General features: G+C 43.2%; 1 protein-coding gene across 2 annotated transcripts in view; it reads left to right on the top strand.

The window, feature by feature from the left end:
* The window catches only part of RAB7A (RAB7A, member RAS oncogene family), a 72550-nt gene that overhangs the window by 28202 nt on the left and 24305 nt on the right, over nucleotides 1–20043 (top strand). Inside the window, exon 2 of one of the 2 annotated variants that reach the window (XM_059390439.1) lies at nucleotides 13155–13257. The exons of the other annotated variant lie outside the window; for it this stretch is intronic. The gene's annotated coding sequence lies outside the window, so the exon portion shown is untranslated. The remainder of the gene's footprint in view (nucleotides 1–13154; nucleotides 13258–20043) is intronic. 2 annotated transcript variants of the gene reach the window in all.

Below are 20043 nucleotides of genomic sequence, written 5' to 3'. Positions count from 1 at the left end.
ATAAGGAATTAGTATTCAGAATATGTAAGAACTACAACTCAAGAACATAAAACTCAATTTAAAATGGCACAAGACCTGGATGGACATTTCTTCAAAGAAGGTATGCAAATGGCTAATTCACACAACAAAAATGCATGTCACTAGTCATTAGGGAAATACAAATCAAACCAACAATGAGATACCACTTCACACTGATTGTTATTTAAAAGATGGCTGGGGAGGGGAGGGCACCTGGGTGGCTCAGTCAGTTAAGCCTTACTTAGCATCTTTGTTTGCCTCTGGCTCACATCTGATCCCGGAGTTCTGGGGTTGAGCGCTGGGGAGTCTGCTTTTCCCTCTGCCACTCCCCCTGCTTGTGCTTTTTCCTGCGCTTTCTTTCTGTCAGATAAATTAATTTAAAAAACATGTGTTGGGCAGGACCTGGAAAATTGGAACCCTTGTGTATTGCTGTTAAATTGAAATAGTGCTGGTGCTATGGAAAGCAGTTTGGTTGTTCCTTAAAAATGTAACTGAGTTATTGTATGTCTTGGGAAACTCACTTTTAGGTATACACCCAAAAGATTTGAAAACCGGATATCAGAACAGATACTGATACACTGTTGTTCATGACAGAATGAGAGTCAAAAAGTAGAAGCGACCCACATCAGCAGATAAAAAAATAAGCAAAATACAGTATATGTTAACTAACTCGAATTTAAATAAAATTAATAAAAAAGGTTAAGCAAGATGTGGTACTATTTACATGCAGTGGCATGGTAGTCACTGTAGGAAGGAAGTTCTGATGCATGCCATGTGTTGAACCTGGGACACACCATGCTGAGGTACACCGTAGATGAGGACAGATCCTTTGTAATCCCACTTCCATGGGCTGTTTAGAAAAGGACAATTCATAGAAAGTAGAGTAGAGATTATTAAGGGCTAGAGGAGCGGGACCTCGGTTGTTATTGCTTAATTTGTATGGAGTTTCTGTTTGCTGTGATGAAAAAGTTCTGGAAATAGATGGTGATGTTGCCATCACCACAACACTGCAGTATGATGTTCTTACAGATGAGGAAATTAAGATCAGTACCTTTTCTTCATCCAAACTCTTCCCCTCAAATCCAGACTGCATCTTAATGGACAGATCTCTGACCTTGAAATGTGATTCATAAATCATGTATTTATTACCACCTCATAGTGTGCTCAGCCGTGCAGTGTCATGTGGTGGGGAAGCATGTGGAGTTACGGAATATGAAATGTCCATCCTTTTTCCTTGTTTTCATGGTAGTGTTGTGTTTCCACCTTGAATTAGTACTTCGTAATGACATCTCTAAAATGTTGTCCAAGCAAGCTGTGCATTGGTGATCCAGTTGGGCAGGTGGATCTTTATTTTGCCAAAATCTTAACTAGCACAGTTTCAGTCCTGTTAAACCTTCCTTTCAGTAACTTTTGAAAGAGAAGCAAAGTGTTGTGAAACTTCGGACATTTCTGTTCTTTAGCATTTCCTTTTCAGCCTGAAGAGCTGGGCCTTGTGCTTAAACATTACAGTTCTGCATTTTTTTACCTGAAACCTCAAGTGGCTGAGCTTCTGTTAGCTTTCCATATCTAGCCCTGGCCGGCTGCTTACTTTCACGTGGCAGCTTGATTGGGGCAGGGATGCCCAGACTTGGTTAAAACATTCCTCTGGATGTATCTGTGAAGGTCTTTCTGGAAGAGATTAACACTTGAATCTGTAGACTATGCAGAGCAGATTGCCCTTGTCCAGTTGTGAAGAGTCCTGAGTAAAGCAAAAAGCTTGAACAAGAGAGAATTCACCTCTGTCTGAAGGTTTTCTCCTGCCGTGAAAGTCAGACTGGATCTTAGACCATTGGCTGTCCTAGTTGTCCGGCCCTTAGACTGCAGATCTTGGGACTTCTTGGTCTCCATAATTGTGTGAGCTACTTACATGTAATAAATGTCACATATATATACTTTATATGTGTGTGTGTGTGTATATATATATATATATATATATACTATATATATATATATAATTCTGTATGTATTTATGTGATCTTATACATTGTTACATAGGTAAATCTTGTATGTATGAAGTTTATATTTAACAGCATATTTTAAATCTCCCTTGAAGGTAATTGGCAAACTGTGAGCTTATATATGGTCCCAGCAGAGCCATTAGGTTCTCTTCCTCCGTCTTGGTGGTTCTGTTGGTTCTGTTTTCTTTGGAAACCCTAACTAATAAATTTGGCATTAATAATAGAGTCACTCTTTCCTAAAGACAGGTCCCAGAGCATCTTTATACTGATCCTTCATATACCTCTGTTTCTCAGATTCTTTTTTTTTTTTTTTTAAGATTTTATTTATTTATTTGACAAAGAGCAAGCACAAGCAGGGGGAGCAGCAGAGGGCAAAGGAGAAGCAGGCTCCCCACTGAGCAGGGAGCCCTAGGGGGAACTCCATCCCAGGACCCTGGGATCACGACCTGAGCAGAAGGCAGACATTTAACTGACTGAACCACCCAGGCATGTTTCTCAGATACAGCTTATAATTCAGAGAACTAGTGTCTGGTTTGTGAACAGCTGGGTGACTCTGAAAGTCCGTTGTCACCTAACCAACAGGCTTTTGATGGTTAAGCCTTTGAGTAAAAGTGAGGAAGTTCATTCAGCAACTGTAGCAGAAGTGAGATGTAGAAATGAAAGGATGGGTTGCTTTTGGGTGAGTGAGAACTGCAGGAGAACACTTATTCTTGAGGTTAATGAACTCAAAAATGTTTTGGACTAGTGGCAACTGAAATCTTTCTAAATCCAATCTTCTTTTTGGAGGGGGTGGCAAGGCAAAATCGTGTCATTTCCTACAGTCAGTCCTATATTGACTTCAGGTAAATTGTGTATCTCTGTAAAGTGTTTCATTGTTTACGAAGCTGCTTTACTGATTTGCACATGGAATCCTCCCTACAACCTGAAGAGGTGGCTAGGAAGTCTCTCTTACATGCGAGGAAGAAAGTTGAATTGTAGCTGTGAGAATTTGTTTATAAAGCTAAAAGAGGTTAAAATGGTAAATTTTATGTTATTTATATTTTGCCACAGTAAATCATAATATAAATTATTATTTATAATATAATTATAATACAGTATTATTATATAATAAATTATTATTAATTTATTAATATAAATTATAATACAGTAAGAATGCTTTCTATAACTTTGTTAGTAAATTTGAAAACCTCTGGGGTGAGGATACTTCTGGCAATATTGAACTAAAAAGGATGTTCATTTTGTTCTAGGCTACAGGTAGGTTTTGTTATATGAAGATTAAAGATGAAAAAGGGTAAGGAGCAAAAATGGAAACTTCAAGGTTTCTGCTCACCTTTCCCCAAGAATTACAATGTTTACCAGTATTCATATCTTTTCAGGCCCTTCTGCCCCAACACAATAAACTAAGTGAAAGACTCCTCCCCTAGAAGATAGATAGGATAACTAACTGCTTGTTTGTTTTTCTGTAAACCGCTGGCTTTTAGGCGTAAATTAGGTTATTAATTGCTTATTAATTGCTCTTTTGCCCTTCTGTAACTGCTTGGCTTATAGAAATAAGAAGAAGACGCCATGATGGCATTCCTACCTTCCCGCTTCTTGTTCCCCCTTTCCCGCCTCTCTCCTCCCGTGTGCGGGCCCTCAGAATCAATCAGCTTGTTCCCCCTTCCCGCCTCTCTTCGCGGGTGCGGGTCCCCAAAGCCAATCAGCAAACTCCACGTATGCCTTTTTCAAAAGTTCTAACTGTCAACCAATCAGTTGCGCCCCACCCAAAACTTGTTTGTACCTGTCTATAAAAACCCGGCACCACCACAGCCCGGTGTGCTCAGCTAGCAGGAGCTGCTGACCACCCGCAGGCGCGCGCTGACCATCCGCAGGTGCCTGCGAAACAATAAAGAACCTCTTGCTGATTGCATCCAGTGGCAGTGTTGGATTCTTGGGTAAGGGGATCCGCGGGTCTTTCACTAAGCAAATGATGTTATGTATTCTTTATTACAAACTTTTCCCACACTTCTTAGCTTTCTAAAGTCTTACCACCCTGCAGCCCTCTAAAACAAAAAAACAGGAGGGACTTATATAATGACATGGAGGATTACTTAAATCTGAATTAGTAGTCAGGGCTGGTTAAGCACACCTTGAAGTACTTCAGAAGGTTTTGTTTGAAGCATTTCTGCATATTGAGGTTCTCTGGCAGGTCTACCCGCCCCTGGTAAAGTTGGGGAATCCTGGGGATTCAATATCAGAAACTCTTTAACCAGATTGTAATCTGACCAGAGAGCATGTCCTAACAGCACTGCTTCAGGAAGCGTCCCTTCCTCTAATGTGGAGTAGCCGTCCCTTTTTAAAATGTTCTGTTACGAAAAAATTCAAGTACATAGAATCATAAAATACATGAACACACACAAACTCCTACCCAATTTCAGCAGTTGACCCTTGAACAGTGCAGGGTTTAAGGGTACCAAACCCCCTTGTGGTTGAATTCTAGTATGACTTCTGACTCTCCAAAAACTTAAGTACTGATAGACTACTATTGACCAGAAGGCTCACCAATAAGCAGTTGATTAACACTTGTATGTTAAATATATACTGTACTGTATACAGTATCTTTACAATAATGTAAGCTAGGGAAAAGAATATGTTAAGAGAATAATGAGAGAAAATACATATAAGTACCATACTGTAAAAAGTCCACATATTAGTAGACCCACACAGTTCAGACCCGTGTTGTTCAAGGGTCAACTCTATTTGCTCCCTATCTGTTCTTTTGGTTGAACTAAAACAAAGTAAATTAGAGGGGCACCTAGGTGGTTCAGTCAGTTAAGCATCTGCCTTCTGCCCACATTGGGCTCCCTGCTCAGCAGGGATTCTCCTTCTCCCTGTGCCCCTGCTCATGCCCCCCCCCCATAAATAAAACCTTTAAAAAAGAAACAAAGTATATTAGATATTATCATGACACTTCACCCCTAAATGCTCAAGTCTTTTCATCTAGATGTGGTCCCTTCCCCCCCTTCCTTTTATGTCATTACCTTTAACTTTGAAAAGATCAAGCCAGTTGTTTTTTTCTTTTTAAAGATTTTATTTATTTAATTGACAGAGACAGCTAGAGAGGGAACACAAGCAGGGGGAGTGGGCGAGGAAGAAGCAGGCTCTCCAATAAACGGGGAGCCCAATGCGGGGCTTGATGCCAGGACCCTGGGATCATGACCTGAGCCAAAGGCAGACGTTCAACAGACTGAGCCACCCAGGTGCCCCCAAACCAGTTGTCTTAACAATGTTCCACGCTCTGGGTTTGGCTGGTTGCATCCTTTGATACTTAATGTGCACCACTAGCCCTGCTGTTTCTTGTGCACTGGAAGTTAGATCTAAAAGCTTGGGTAAATTTAGGTTATATGTTTTTGATGAGACTATTTCATAATGTCTGATTGTCCCACTATTAGTGAAGGTAAGTTTAATCACTATACTAAGATGGTGACAGCTGTGTATGTGTCCTTTGCAGCCTCTTGTGATTAGGAAGTGATCTCTTGAGGTGCTGTTTTGGTGACATGTAGATCTTTAGTTTCCCATCCACCTTTCACCTGGGGCATTAGCATCATTGATGACCTTGACCTGAATCTTTCATTTTCATTAAGGAATGCAAAATGATTTTTTTTTTTATTTCAGTCATTCCTTCTGTATTCCTCTTTTTTCTTCTTTCTTTCTCTTTTTTTTAAGTAGACTCTATGCCCAGTGCAGGGCTTGAACTCAATGACCCTGAGATCGTGACCTGAGCTGAAATCAGGAGTCAGACATGCAACTGACTGAGCCACCCAGGGACCCCTAAGAACTTAGCTGTTAAACAGCTATATAAACATTTCTTATATACCGAGGCTGCCGTTTTCAAATGTCTATTCAGTGGAGCACATCAGTATTGATGTTAATTTTTTGCTTGTTTAGGTAGAGAGACCAAGTGATGACAGATTTGTTCAGTTTAGGAGGCTTTTTTTTTTTTTTTTTAAAGATTCCATTTAGGGACGCCTGGGTGGCTCAGTTGGTTGGAAAACTGCCTTCGGCTCAGGTCATGATCCCGGAGTCCGGGGATCGAGTCCCGCATAGGGCTCCCAGCTCCACGGGGAGTCTGCTTCTCTCTCTGAACTTCTCCTCGCTCATGTTCTCTCTCACTGTCTCTCTCTCAAATAAATAAATAAAATCTTAAAAAAAAAAAAAGATTCCATTTATTTATTTGACAGAGAGGTCACAAGTAGGCAGAGAGACAGGCGGGGTGGGGGGAGAGAGCCTGATGCGGGGTTTGATCCCAGGATCCTGAGATCATGACCGGAACCAGAGGCAGAGGCCCAGCCCACTGAGCCATCCAGGTGCCCCAGGAGGCCTTGTTTTTTGAGGTGGGTTAGGGAGGGTGGGTGGGAGAAAGAGGCAGGAAGGCCCTTCTGGTTGGAAGCAGTGTCCCTGGCAGAGTCAGAAGTGGAAGAGTCTAGAGCACTGGAAGGGGACTGAGTTAGGCAAAATGAGAAAGTTGTGGCTAAGAGAGCTGTTTCTTTCTGGGGATGGGAACAGTGTGTGCAGTCCAGACTGTCTCGGCACTACTCATCACTCACGTGGACTGGCTGGAAAGAATTACCAAAAGGATACTGGAGAGAATCTCAGGGGATTCATTTCCAGCCCAGCTTAATGGGAGGGAAGGTTGTCATCTCTGTGGAACGCCTCATGGCCTCTCATCTCTCCCTTTTTGATTTCTTCAGGTTCCCCAAGGGTCCAGTGATTATACTTACTCAGAGCTTGTCTCTGTTCATCACCAAATGCTCTACACAGTTAGGTGGTTTCCTCTTTCTTGGCTACTGTGAATAATGACACTGTGAACATTTGTGTGCAGGTTTTTGTGGGGATGTATGTTTCGTTTCATTTCTCTTGGGTTTGTCTCCAGAAATGGAATTGCTGAGTCATAGGGTGATTCTCTGTTTAACTTTCTGAGGGACTGCCAGCCTTGTGCAGGGTGGTTCACCTTCGCCCAACAGCATGTGGGGTCCTGTGTCTCTGTATTGCCCATCAGCGCTCGTTAGTGCCTGTCCTTTTGATTATAGTCATCCTAGTGGGTATTCTCTTCCATCAGTTGTTTACCTCTAGTCTTCTCAGGAGTTGCTGGGTTTGGGTCATGGTGCAGCAGAGATGCTCCTTGTAGGTGCTGGGGCGGGGGAAGTACAGAGAGGCAGGTTATGGTAGAAGGAGAAGTCGGATGTGGTAAGCAAATAGACGAAAAGGGAGCTGGGGCCAAGCCTGGCAGGGCTGGAAGAGTTAGTCCAAGGAGCTCTGACTGTGGTAGCGAACACCGTGTATTTATAGCAAAGCAGGCTAACTAGAGCAGAGCAGCTCTGAGGCTGAGGAAATAGTTAGGAAGTAATGAGGATTCAAACTGGAGTTGTGCAAATGAAAAGAAGAGGCTTGGGGAAGATTAGTTATGGGTAGGACTAGATCAGATGTAATGCTTAGGGTAGAGGAACATGGAAATAATTTTGAGTCTGAGAACAGGAGAGAATGTTCCCCTTGGACAGATTTGGGTGGGTGGAAGGTTTCTGTATGTAATGTGACTCTTAACTGCTAACAGAACACGTGACAGATGTGTGTGCTGCAGAAAATTAAGAAAAGCCTTTACCGGAGCCCAGATTTGACATCCTGAATGAAGTGGGAAGTGTCGCAAGGTCACTGCTTCTTCCGTGTCATCCCCTCAAATATCTGCAGATAACCTCTGATCACGTTCCTTTTTTTTTTTTTTAAAGGTTTTATTTATTTATTTATTTATTTGACAGGCAGACAGAGATCACAGGTAGGCAGAGAGAGAGGAGGAGGAAGCAGGCTCCTCACGCAGCAGAGAGCCCAAAGCAGGGCTTGATCCCAGGACCCTGGGATCATGACCTGAGCCTGAGGCAGAGGCTTCAACCCACTGAGCCACCCAGATGCCCCCACCTTCTCTTTTTTATAGAACAGCTTAATTGAGGTATAATTGCCATATAATAAACTGTACATGTTTACACTATACATGTTGAGTTTTGATTTATGCGTCTGTCTCTGAAACTGTCACCCCAATCAAGATGATCAGTCCATTATCCCAAAAGTCTCCTAAGCCCCTTTATAAATCCTCCCTCCTGCCTACTGCCCCTTCCTTACCCATTCCCGGACCACTACTGACTTGCTTTCTAGTTCACATTTTCTGGTATTTCATTTAAGTGGAATCTGCATTTATACATTATGTATATGCACGTACAGTAGATGTACTTTTAGGGGAGAGGTGTCTGGCTTCTTTTACTCAACATCATTTTGAGTTCCATCCATGTTAAATGTCAATAGTTCATTCCTTTTTGTAGCTGAATCTTATTCCTTTATAAAGGTGGGTCACAGTTTATTCTCCAAGTGATGAACATTTGCTTCCAGTTTTTGACTGTTACGTATAACCCTGCTGTGAACATTTGTGTACAAGTCTTTGGACATATGCCTTAATGGTAGATACTTAGGAGGGGAATCGTTGTCATTCCTTCAAGGTTCATTTTAGCACTTTTTAAAAAAAGATTTTATTTTTATTTTATTTTATTACAAGCAGGGGGAGTGGCTGGCAGAGGAGAAGCAGGCTCCTGCTGAGTAGAGAGAGCCCAATGTGGGACTTAGTCCCAGGACCCTGGGATCATGACCTGAGCCAAAGCAGATGCTTAACTGACTGAGTCACCCAGGTGTCCCATATTTTAGTGCTTTTTAGTATATTCACAGGATTGTGCAACCGACATAACTCTTTCATTCCAGAACATATCTTCATCACCCCAAAATGTATTTTTAATTCTTAAAATGTTTTTTCTGTCTTACCTTCCCACCAGCAATATTATTCCACATCTTCCAGTTCCATATCTTCACCAGTAGTTCGTATGGTCATAAAATTTTTTTTTAACCAGGGGCACCTGGGTGGCTCAGTGGGTTAAGCCTCTGCCTTCAGCTCAGGTCATGTTCTCAGGGTCCTGGGATCGAGCCCCATCGGGCTCTCTGCTCAGCGGGGAGCCTTCTTCCCTGCCCTCTCTCTCTCTCTGTCTCTCTGGCTACTTGTGATTTCTGTCAAATAAATAAACAAAATATTTTTTAAAAAAATATTTTTTTAGCCGTTCAGGCATGTTGATAGTCTTATCTCATGGGATCTTTGGTGAACTATCTGGTTACTCTTTAGCTTATTTATTGAGTTGGTTGTTTTCTTACTGAGTTTTAGAGTTCTAAGTCTGTTGTCGGATACGTGGTTTGCACATATTTTCTCCATCTTTGTCTTCTCACTGTATTAACAGCATCTTTTGAAGAGCAGAAGTTCTTAATCCTGATGAAGTTCAGTCTGTTAGTCCTTCTACATGTTGTGCTTTTGGTGTGATACCTAGGAAATCTGCTTAGCCCACATTTCTGACAACCTTGAAATAGGACTAAATTTTAAACTAAGCTCAGGGTCTCTGTTAGATACCCAGGGGGCATTTACATTTATCATCTGTGTCCTTCACCAGATACACTGGAGAGTCAGAAATTGTAGGGGTCATAAATAAGCCAGTTATCAGTCAGTTGCCCAGTCATCTGTCCATTATGTGAGCATGCCTGTACTTAGCCAGCTCTAAAATGATGGGGGGTTCCTCACCCCCATCTGTCTCCCATGTTTCCTGACCTGGCTCTTTCTGCTGTCAAATGAATGCCTTAAGAAAGAATCAGTGTTAACTTAAGAAAAATAAAATTTGGAAGACAAATCCTCTATCCTTCTCTTCCTAAAAATCCAAGTACACATTACTTTTTTTTTTTTTTTTTTTTTTAACATAAGGCAAATAATTACCCGGCTCCTCTTTTCCATGAAAAATTTGAGAACTTTGTGATTTTAAGGAGTTTCCTGAGCCTGGGCTTTCTTCCCTCTGGAGTCTCTCATCTCTGGGTGTGGCTGGACTCCCTTTGTAAAAGGTAGTTACAGAGTTCATTAGAAAGGATATGTTTTAATTTTAAGTTCTGTATTTGGAAAATTTCCTCAGTTGTGGGGCTCATCTCAACACAGAGAGTGAAGACTAAAATATGTTCTGTAATTGCATTGGTTGAAGAATTGAACTGAAGAATGTTGTACTGGGTGAATAAGGGACTTTTTTTTACTCCATTTTACCAGGAACCAGTAATAGCTCCTGAAATTGAAGAGGTGGGGAGATACTGGGCCTAATAGTAATGAGCTGTCAGTCATTGGTGTCTCTGGTTCCTTTATATCTTCATTCTCAGAAGCACGGAAAGATAAAACTACCCACTTTTTACAGATGTAGGAATTTACTATAAAAGGCCCATGGAGGGGGCACCTGGGTGGCTCAGTGGGTTAAGCCGCTGCCTTCGGCTCAGGTCATGATCTCAGGGTCCTGGGATCAAGTCCCGCATCAGGCTCTCTGCTCAGCAGGGAGCCTGCTTCCTTCTCTCTCTCTGCCTGCCTCTCAGTGTATTTGTGATTTCTCTCTGTCAAATAAATAAATAAAATCTTTAAAAAAAAAAAAAAAAGGCCCATGGAGGACAGATTATTTACCTCAACTTGCCCAACTAGTAAGTTTAAAAGCCCTGATTTGAACTAGAGCTTCTCGGGTCTTCTTGGGTCCCCAAGCCCTTGGTTTGTCTGTTGTCCCAGTTTGTCTTGCATCTGAATACGGAGCAGATCTGAGCTGCTTTTGGAGAATAGTATTGAGAACACTCCTGAAGTCATAGCATTCCGACCGACCTTTGTATGACCAGCTTTGGAGTATTAGGAATCTCAACACTCTCCCCATTCTCTTCTTACGAGTATTGCTTTTTGCCTCTGAAGATAAACCAAACACACTTAAAACTTCGTTAGAAATGTTAGCTGTTAAGATTATGGTAGTTCTCAAGAAAAGGTAAGATCATACTGTCATTTAAATACGAAATGAATACATGTCAAAGATTTTATCTCATTAATTGAGAAAATGGGGGAAATGTTACAACCAAAGAATACAAAGAACAGACATTAAGTGTAGGTCAGTAGAGTTGAAAGGAATATGCACATGAGCACGAAACTGGCTCTTGCCCAGGGGAAATAGAATTCTCCAGCTAGAATTCATTTGCTTATCCATAGACAGGGGTTCTCCAGGACTTGTAGTTGGGTCACCAGCAGGGGAGGGCTGGAGTCAGCACAAAAGAAAGTGCTCTAGATTTAGAGTCTAAATAATGCATAGTTTCCCACTAGAGACATCCCATGCTGCTTTTAATTTCAGATTTGCTTACAGAATGTGAAAATCTGTAGTACTGTTTTACTTCTTTTCTTCCACATTCAACTTTTTGAATGCTTGTTTAAAAATGGTTTGGGTAGTAAGGCTTTTCTGAATTTAAATCCCAGTGATTGCATATTAGGCTTAATCTGTTCATGTATTTTGGAGACATCATATGAAGTTTTGTTTTTGTTTTTGTTTTTTTTTTAAGATTTTATGTATTTGAGAGAGAGAGTCAGAGAGAGAGCACACAAGGGGAGGGGCAGAGGCAGAATCAGCAGGGAGGCCAGTGCGGGTGCGATCCCAGGATACGGAGCCGAATGTGGATGCTTAACCAACTGAGCCATCCAGGCGCCCCTTAAAGCTAATGTACTTAAAAGCATTTTCTACTTTGAGTATCTCTTCTGAGGATGACAGCCACTGAGCTTCAGCCCTTCAGATAAGTTCTCAGACTTGCGGTATTCCTGCATTCCTAGTATCTGACTTGAAGAAAGAATCAAGGGTTTAAAAGTCTGTAGAACCATACACATTGGGTAAGAGTTTGTTGCTCTGACTTGTATTTCCCCTATGGGTAACTTCCCCACCCTCCTTCTAATATCAGAGAGAGAGAGAAATGCTATATAGCCACAGTTTCTGATTCCTTTGATCTGTTAAAAAGAAAATTCAGCTGAGTAAGTTTTCAAGATCTTTCTGGCTTTATTCAAGAAGCTATGAATGGGGCGCCTGGGTGGCTCAGTGGGTTAAAGCCTCTGCTTTCGGCTCAGGTCATGATCCCAGGGTCCTGGGATCAAGCCCCGCATCGGGCTCTCTGCTCAGCAGGGAGCCTGCTTCCTCCTTTCTCTCTGTCTGCCTCTCTGCCTACTTGTGATCTCTGTCTGTCAAATAAATAAATAAATCTTTAAAAAAAAAAAAAAAAAAGAAGCTATGAATAAGGCAGCGTCCAGCGTCCCATCTAGCAAAGAAGGGAATTCCAAGGAGCTGTACAAAATAAAAAGACTTCTTTAGGCAGTAGAGAGTGGGACAGGGAAGTTACACTAGTAATAAGTGGATTGGCTGTGAGGAGATCTCCTATGGGCTACAGCTGGGGTCTGTCAGGCAGGTTACCTCACCAGTGTTGACCAGGTAATTCCGGACTGACTGGTTTAAGATTCCATTTCTGGGAGCGGCCAGAACTATAATTAAGTCTCAATTTGGTGATGCTGGGTTTAGCCTAAGTGACTTCATTTTGTGCCTGTTGTCTCTCCCCCCCCCCCCCCCAAAAGATTTTTATTTATTTGACAGAGATCACAAGTAGGCAGGCAGGTGGCGGGGAGGGGCAGAGGGGAGAAGCAGGCTCCCCACAGAGCTCAATTCACTGAGCCACCCAGGCACCCCCCCCTCTTTTTTTTAAAGGCTCTTATTCTTTGGAGAGGTGGGGTAGGTGTGGTGTGGTGGTGAAAGAATTGAAATTGAAGTTTACCTTTTCAGTGAAACGGGAATACCTTCAGTAATGAAAGAGTTCTTGGATATCCTGAAGACCCAGCAGCCATTGAGAGTCCTCTTACCCTTCAGTTAAATGTGTGAGGAGTGGGCTGCCATACAGAGAGAGCCCTGATTGGGGTGTGTTCATGGGAGAATAGCAGGAATGCTAGAGAGGAGAGAGGGTGCTAATGCAGCCTTGACATGTATAGTGTGCCATGACTTCTAGCCGCTGTTTGTGTTAAGATGGGGACCTGTAGGCTGCCTGGCTTTAGTGAGGCTCTTCACCTCACCTGCATTTGAACAGTGTTTGTCTTGGTTTGTCTTGTCTTTCTGGTTGAATCTGTCTGCCATTAGTCTCCATCCTTCCTCTACTGGGAGGGAAAAGGACACATCTGTTTTCCATCTGATGTAACTCACCCTGCCTCTTTGACTTTTTTCTTAGTGGCAGTACCATACAGCGTTGCCTAGGTTTCCCTGTTTGGGACTTCTGGGTCGTGTGTCCATTGAGTGGTGGGAGTTAACTTTTTGACATCTAACCTGAACAGGTATGATACTACATTTACGTTATTTGTTATACTTATTTTAGAGCTTTAAAAAATTCCTGTGTGGGGGCATCTCTGGGTGGCACAGTTAGTTAGGTTAAGCATCTGACTCTTGGTTTCAGCTCAGGTCGTGATCTTAGGGTTGTGAGATCAAGCCCTGAGTTGGGCTCTGCCCTGAGCACAGAGTCTGCTTGGGATTGTCTCTCTTCCTCTACCCCTCCTGCTCATGTTCAATCTCTCTCTCTCTCTCTCTGAAACAATAAATTAATTTTTTAAAAGTTCCAGTGTGGAGCTAGTTTATCATTTGCCAGACTGGATTTCTTTTACTTTGACATCTTGTTTCGAGAAGGGGTTAGGAAGGAATTGTTTTGGAATATAAATCTAACTATATGAAACACCTCAGTTCACCATGGTTCCTGTGAAAGTACTGGGGAGTAAAATACATGTGCCTGCCGCACAGAATTGCATACAGTTCCTAACAGGACCTTCTCCAGTCTGATGAAACTGTCTAAACTGTCACTGGCAGAGTTTCCCACCTTCTCAGAGAAGAATTTTAAGATTTGGTTGATGTTTCATCATTTCATCTTACTTGGGCAAGAAATCTGTCAGCGCTGTTCCAGTTGATCAGTGCCATCAGTTTCGTGTCCTCAGTGTTCCTTATGTTATCGACAGTATCGCATTCTCAGATTTGAGCATTCCTTTGTTCCTGTACTCACTTCCTTTCCTATAAGCTGGTGTGTGAAACCATTAACTGAACTTTCCCCTTGACGGGTTGCAGAGAACCTCGTATAGTGTTTGTGCACCCCTGGTCTGCCAGGACAAATGGCCACATACTATGAAGTGGTTATGATGCAGCATTATCCTGCTGTGGTGTTCTAATGAAAAATTCAGACATTAAGTAGTATCTATAGTTTGCTGTTGAAGAACAAGTATTTTTATTAGTTGTTAAGAATGAAAGACAGGGTCCCTGGGTGGCTCAGTCAGTTAAGCCTCTGCCTTCAGCTCAGGTCATGATCCCAGAGTCCTGGGATCGAGCCCCACATCGGGCTTCCTGTTCCATGGGGAGCCTGCTTCTCCCTCTCCCCCACTCAAGTGTGCATGCGCACACTCACTTACTCTTTGTTCTCACACTCTATCTTGAATAAATAAATAAGATCTTAAAAAAAAAAAAGCAGACAGAAGATAAGGTGGTAATGAAACAAGGAATGGCCATAAATTGAGATTTAAGATGTTTGAGGACTGTGTATTAATCCTAGGGAAAGGTTCCAGGAGTGTTTAGACTGGTACTATACTATAGAACTTCCTATGCTGATGGAAATATGCTATATCTGCATTGTCCAGTATGGTAAGTGCTAGCCACAGATGGCTGTCACGGACTTAGAATGTGGCTAGTATGGCTGGGGAACTGTATTTGGCCCTATTTAACTTCATTTAAGTAGCCACCTGCGCTCAGTAACTACCATGCTGGATACAGTAGTAGTTTACCAGGCCCTCCTGTGGGGTGTGCTATTGGAATTGGGGATTCGGGGGTGGAGGAGAGACTGCCTTGGTCTGTCCGCATTCGGGTGGCAGGCAGATGCGCTGGAAGTTACTGTTCAGTATGATGAAAGGGGGCCCTGGGACCCAGATGCTCTGGCGTTTGGGGAGTGGTGCCCGGGAAGACTGGCTGTCCAGACTGCCTAGACGTTGCTGCCCTCTCCCAGATGAGCAGGCTCCTGGTACACGAAGTGGGTACGTGCAGGGGGTGTGGCCCCGGGGGTGGGGTGGCACACACATGAGAGATACAGGGCATATGGGGTAGAAATGATGCATGTTCTGGAGAAATTCAAGGCTAGGCTAGGCTAGGTACCTGCCTCGCATGGTTGTGGAGAGTGCCCATGGCAGGCTGGGCTCTAGCTTTTGTGTGCCAGCTCCAGCCTTGGTGGCTTCATGCTCTCAGGCCCAGACAGCCCCTTTTGATCCCTCTGGTGGTCCACCGGCGTCTCAGACCTGACGCTTCAGAGCCTTGCTCCTTCTCACTTCAGTCCTGTAACATTTCTCACTGGGCTTCCTGAGAACTTCTCTGAAGCTTGTAAGAGATGGTAAACAAGTTAACCATTCTGACCGATTAGTTTTGACAGCAGTGGACACTCCTTCTCAGGCATTGCATGTACAGCTGCTCAGTCTTGCTTTTTTTTTTTTTTTTTTTAAAGATTTTATTTATTTATTTATTTGACAGAGAGAAATCACAAGTAGATGGAGAGGCAGACAGAGAGACAGAGGGAAGCAGGCTCCCTGCTGAGCAGAGAGCCCGATGCGGGACTCGATCCCAGCACCCCGAGATCATGACCCGAGCCGAAGGCAGCGGCCCAAACCACTGAGCCACCCAGGCGCCCCTCAGTCTTGCTTTTGAAAATGTTCTAGTATTTCTGCTGATAAGTGTTCTCTCCCTTAAAGTACTGTTACTTATACTGCCCTGTGAAATGATGGTCTTCCTGCCTGCCAGACAACAAACCTCTAGAAGACAAGCGCAGCCATCTGTTACTACCCTTTATACCGTAGCCCTATGTGTCCGGTGAATGCTGAAATTCCCATTTTAGCACAGGCATCTAGACCGAAGTCATAAAATCCTAGCAAAAACAAGCATTCCTTAGTTAGCCGTGAAATTTGAGATACAGCTAAATCCAGTGTCTCTCTAAAAAATAAGAGCACCTGGCTGGCTCGAGACTCTTGATCTTGGGGTCTTGAAGTCAAGCCCCACGTTGGGGTAGATTTTACTAAAAATTTGTATTTTACTTTTTATAAAGATTTTATTTATTTGTGAGAAAGTACGCAAGCAGGGGCAGTGTCAGGCAGAGGGAGAAGCAGGTTCCCTGCTGAGCAAGGATGCTGATGTGTAGAACTGGGGGGGGGGGGGGGGGCCTGGGTGGCTCAGTGGGTTAAAGCCTCTGCCTTCAGCTTGGGTCATGATCCCAGGGTCCTGGGATCAAGCCCCACACCGGGCTCTCTGCTCAGCAGGGAGCCTGTATCCTCATCTCTCTCTCTGCCTGCCTCTCTACCTACTTCTGATCTCTGTCTGTCAAATAAATAAATAAAATCTTTAAAACAAAAACAAAAACAAAAACAAAACAAAACAAAAAACACCTCAGTCCCAGAACCCTGGGATCATTTAGCCAAGCCAGAGGCAGACACAACTGACTGAGCCACCCAGGTGTACCCCTTTACTTAAAAACTGGGGGGGGGGGGTAGAATTTGACTGCAAGATTATTTCAGGTTCTCTATTTAGGAGGAAAGGGGAATATGATAAAATTCAACTGAGCTTGTATTATTCCTAGACTTGGAAATACATGTTTCAGTCCAGATCCTGGACTCTGTTAAACCAGTGACTCTTAAACTTTCCAGAGTACAAACTGCTTCAGCACGGCAAGAAATTCCACAGGGCCTGCCCACTGCCCCTAGCTGTCCATGTCCCAGGTGTAGGCTTCCTCTTTGGGCAGATTCCACTTTGGGTTAGTCACAGTTTAGCCCTATCCACAGTATCTCTTCATTTATTGGGTGGATGTAGTGGAAACTGGTGGAAGGAAGGCTGGAATCTGTCTTGGTCCCTGGGGAAGCTAGAGTAGGCTTCCTGCTGAAGGCAGCGTTCATCCTGAAAGGGAAAGAAAAAACTCACTTCAAACTCTAGGAGTAGAGAAACTAGGTTTAAGACTTTAGAATTATTCTGACATACACCTGTGTTGAATGAAGGGTATTAGAACTTAGCCGATGAAGGGGATGGAAGGTGCTCCAGACCCAGGCAAGTGACTTTATTCAATAAAAACAAGACAAAGGCTAGTTCAAAGTAAAAAGGTGCCTCACTTGCTTAAATGTCTGTTGTGCATTCGAAGGTAGTGATCATCCATACCAACCAGTTGATAAGTTCTGCTTTCCAATCTGAGTCTGTTGTCTGAGTTTCTAGAACACCAGCATTTCCCCAAGCTTCCCCCAAAGTGACTTCATGATTCTACAGAAAGGGTTTTGGTCAAAGGCCCCCACTCATCCTCTGCCCTCCTGCTTCCAGGCTGGCAGTCTTTCCACTCCTGCCCCTGCCCAGATGAGCATCCTCCTCTCTGGAACCTTGCATCCCCTCCTGGAAGTATGTGGCAGTGACTGCATTCTTCTCCCATTCACGTTCCTGGATCTGGACCTAGTTCTGGTCCATGTGGACCGTTTGATCATGGGGTTTCCAAACAACTCCAGCTTCCAGCTTCCATTTTTTTCATTCCCTTATTGGAGGGACATTTTTGCTACCATTTGAAATTAGGCTTCAGGGGCACCTGGGTGACTCAGATGTTAAACATCTGCCTTTGGCTGAGGTCATGGTCCCGGGGTCCTGAAATCAAGCCCCGTATTGGGCTCCCTGCTTAGCGGGAAGCCTGCCTTTCCCTCTTCCACTCCCCCTGCTTGTGTTCCCTGTCTGTCTCTCTCTGTCAAATAAATAAATAAAATCTTTTTTAAAAAAATTATGGCTTCAGTTTTAATTTGGGAGCTTTCAGAACATCATTTGAGATGTTATTTTCTTGCCTTTCTTCTGGGCCTAGAATTTTGAAGCCATTTTAAACTCAGGCAATCTGTTACGCCCCTGTCCTTTCGCCCCAACCCCACTTTTTTTAGTAGAGTATTTCCTGGATTTGCTAACCCTTGGATTGTTAAAGTAGTCACGCTCCCAACTCCCATCCCCAAAGGACACAATGAACACCCTTAACCTGTCCAAAAGTAACACTAAGTTATCTTAATCTTCATGCTTACCCAGATGAGATGATACAGGTAAGATGCTTAGCCTGAAGACAAGCACACTGTGAGTTTTCAGGAGACACATTTGGTAATTTTTTATCTTAGGCCTTTGTGTAGCTAGTTTTCCTTCTCTTGTTACCTGTGGTTCCTGTTCCCATGAAGCAAACCTACCTTCTGTAGCCAGCATAACTTCCTTCCACCTCCTGGCTTAGAGATGCTGTTCAGAATTGTTTTTATTTACCTTTATGACATTTTATGGCTGTCTCCTGCTACTCTAGAACCCTTATATAATGCCTTTTAGCCATTGGGATTGGAGTTGGCTGGGTGATACTGTTTGTTGAAAATCTGCTCTTGGGGCACCAGCTGGCTCACACAGCAGAGCATGGGACTCTTGATCTTGGAATCGTGAGTTCAAGGGTAGAGTTTACTTAAAAAAAAGAAAAGAAAAAGAAAAATCCTCTTGTTCAAGCTTTTCTCTTTCCATCTTAAGCTGCTCTGTTGGAGGAATCCAAATTCATACTATCCGGATCTCTCACTTTCTCTCTCAAACTGATCTTAAAACAAGTTACTTCTGGAGGGCCTGCCTGGCTCAGTTGGTAGAACATGACTCTTGATCTCAAAGCTGAGGGTCCAAACCCCATGTTGGGCATAGAGACTCCTTACTACCAAAAAAAAAAAAAAAAAAACCTTCTTGGTCTCCTAACTGGCTCAGTCATTTAAGTGGCTGCCTTCAGCTCAGGTCATGATCTCATCAGGGTCCTGGGATCAGGCCCCTGGACAGGCTCTCTCTTCGAAAGGGAGTCTGCTGCTTCTCCGTCTGTCCTGCTCATTCTCTGCCCCCCCCACCAAAATATAAATAAAATATTTTTTTCAAAAAAAGGTTATTACCAAAGTCATAACATAGTTTTTTATTTAGGCTTCCTTTTTAGAAGGTATGTGCCAGATGTTTCTAACCTAAGATTTCTATTGTGGCAAAACTAACAGTATGCTTGCCCTCAAACCAAAGGCTAATTATCACGGATAACCAAAGATGATTATCAAGCCATAAAAGTTTGTCACTGTATTTTTAGTAATGAAAATAAATTTATACATACTTTATTTTTTCCTTCAGATTTTTCTAATTTGTTAGAAGTATGAATTGCATTTACAGTTTTTTATTATGGAAAATCTCAAATACATGCAAAAGTAGTGTGAACAGTGAACAGTGCAGGCAGCCTTTGCACCCATCGCTCAGCCTGTTACCAGCCCGTCACATTTGGGCTGTGCACTCCATCTCACCCTGTGGATTATTTTGAAGCATGACACGCCTTTTTGATCTTGGTGATCAACCCAGTGTAGCGACTGAGATGAAGCACTTTGTAATTGGTCCTGGGCTCCCATCTCGTATCTGAGTGTTTTTACAGATCCAGGGACCACCTGCAAACTCCTGTTTCCTTGTCTGTTAAATGAGAATTCGACCTTACAGCCTCGTTGTGAGGATTAAATGCATGACCTGTAGTGTAGTGCCCAGCACAGAGTGCTCAGGAAAGTGGTCTTTATTTCTCGATCTTTCATAGGCTCTGCTCTTTCACTCTGTAGGCCCTAAGAAGATTACTCCATTTGGAAAGTTGAAAGAATCTACCTCCAGCAGACGTTACTCTGTTCAGCTTGGAGGCTAGCACAGTTGGTAGTATATGGCTTCCCGCTCCCTCCCTGTGACCTTTTCCAAAACCTTAGCACATATTGCTTGCCTACCTCGCTCTGAGCCTTGAATTCATTGGTTTTGAGGGCAAGGTGACTGCGGGGTTGGCGTTGTCTTTTTTTTTAAAGATTTAATTTGAGAATTAGCAAGACAGGAAGCAACATGTGTTGGAGAGGATGTGGAGAAAGGGGAATCCTCTTACGCTGTTGGTGGGAATGCAAGTTGGTGCAGCCACTTTGGAAAACAGTGTAGAGATTCCTCAAGAAATTAAAAATAGAGCTTCCGGGGCGCCTGGGTGGCTCAGTGGGTTAAGCCTCTACCTTCGGCTCAGGTCATGATCCCAGGGGCCTGGGATC

Source organism: Mustela nigripes, chromosome 2 (genome assembly GCF_022355385.1).
Source record: "Mustela nigripes isolate SB6536 chromosome 2, MUSNIG.SB6536, whole genome shotgun sequence".
NCBI lineage: Eukaryota > Metazoa > Chordata > Mammalia > Carnivora > Mustelidae > Mustela > Mustela nigripes.
This window is presented reverse-complemented; position numbering and strand designations above follow the sequence as displayed.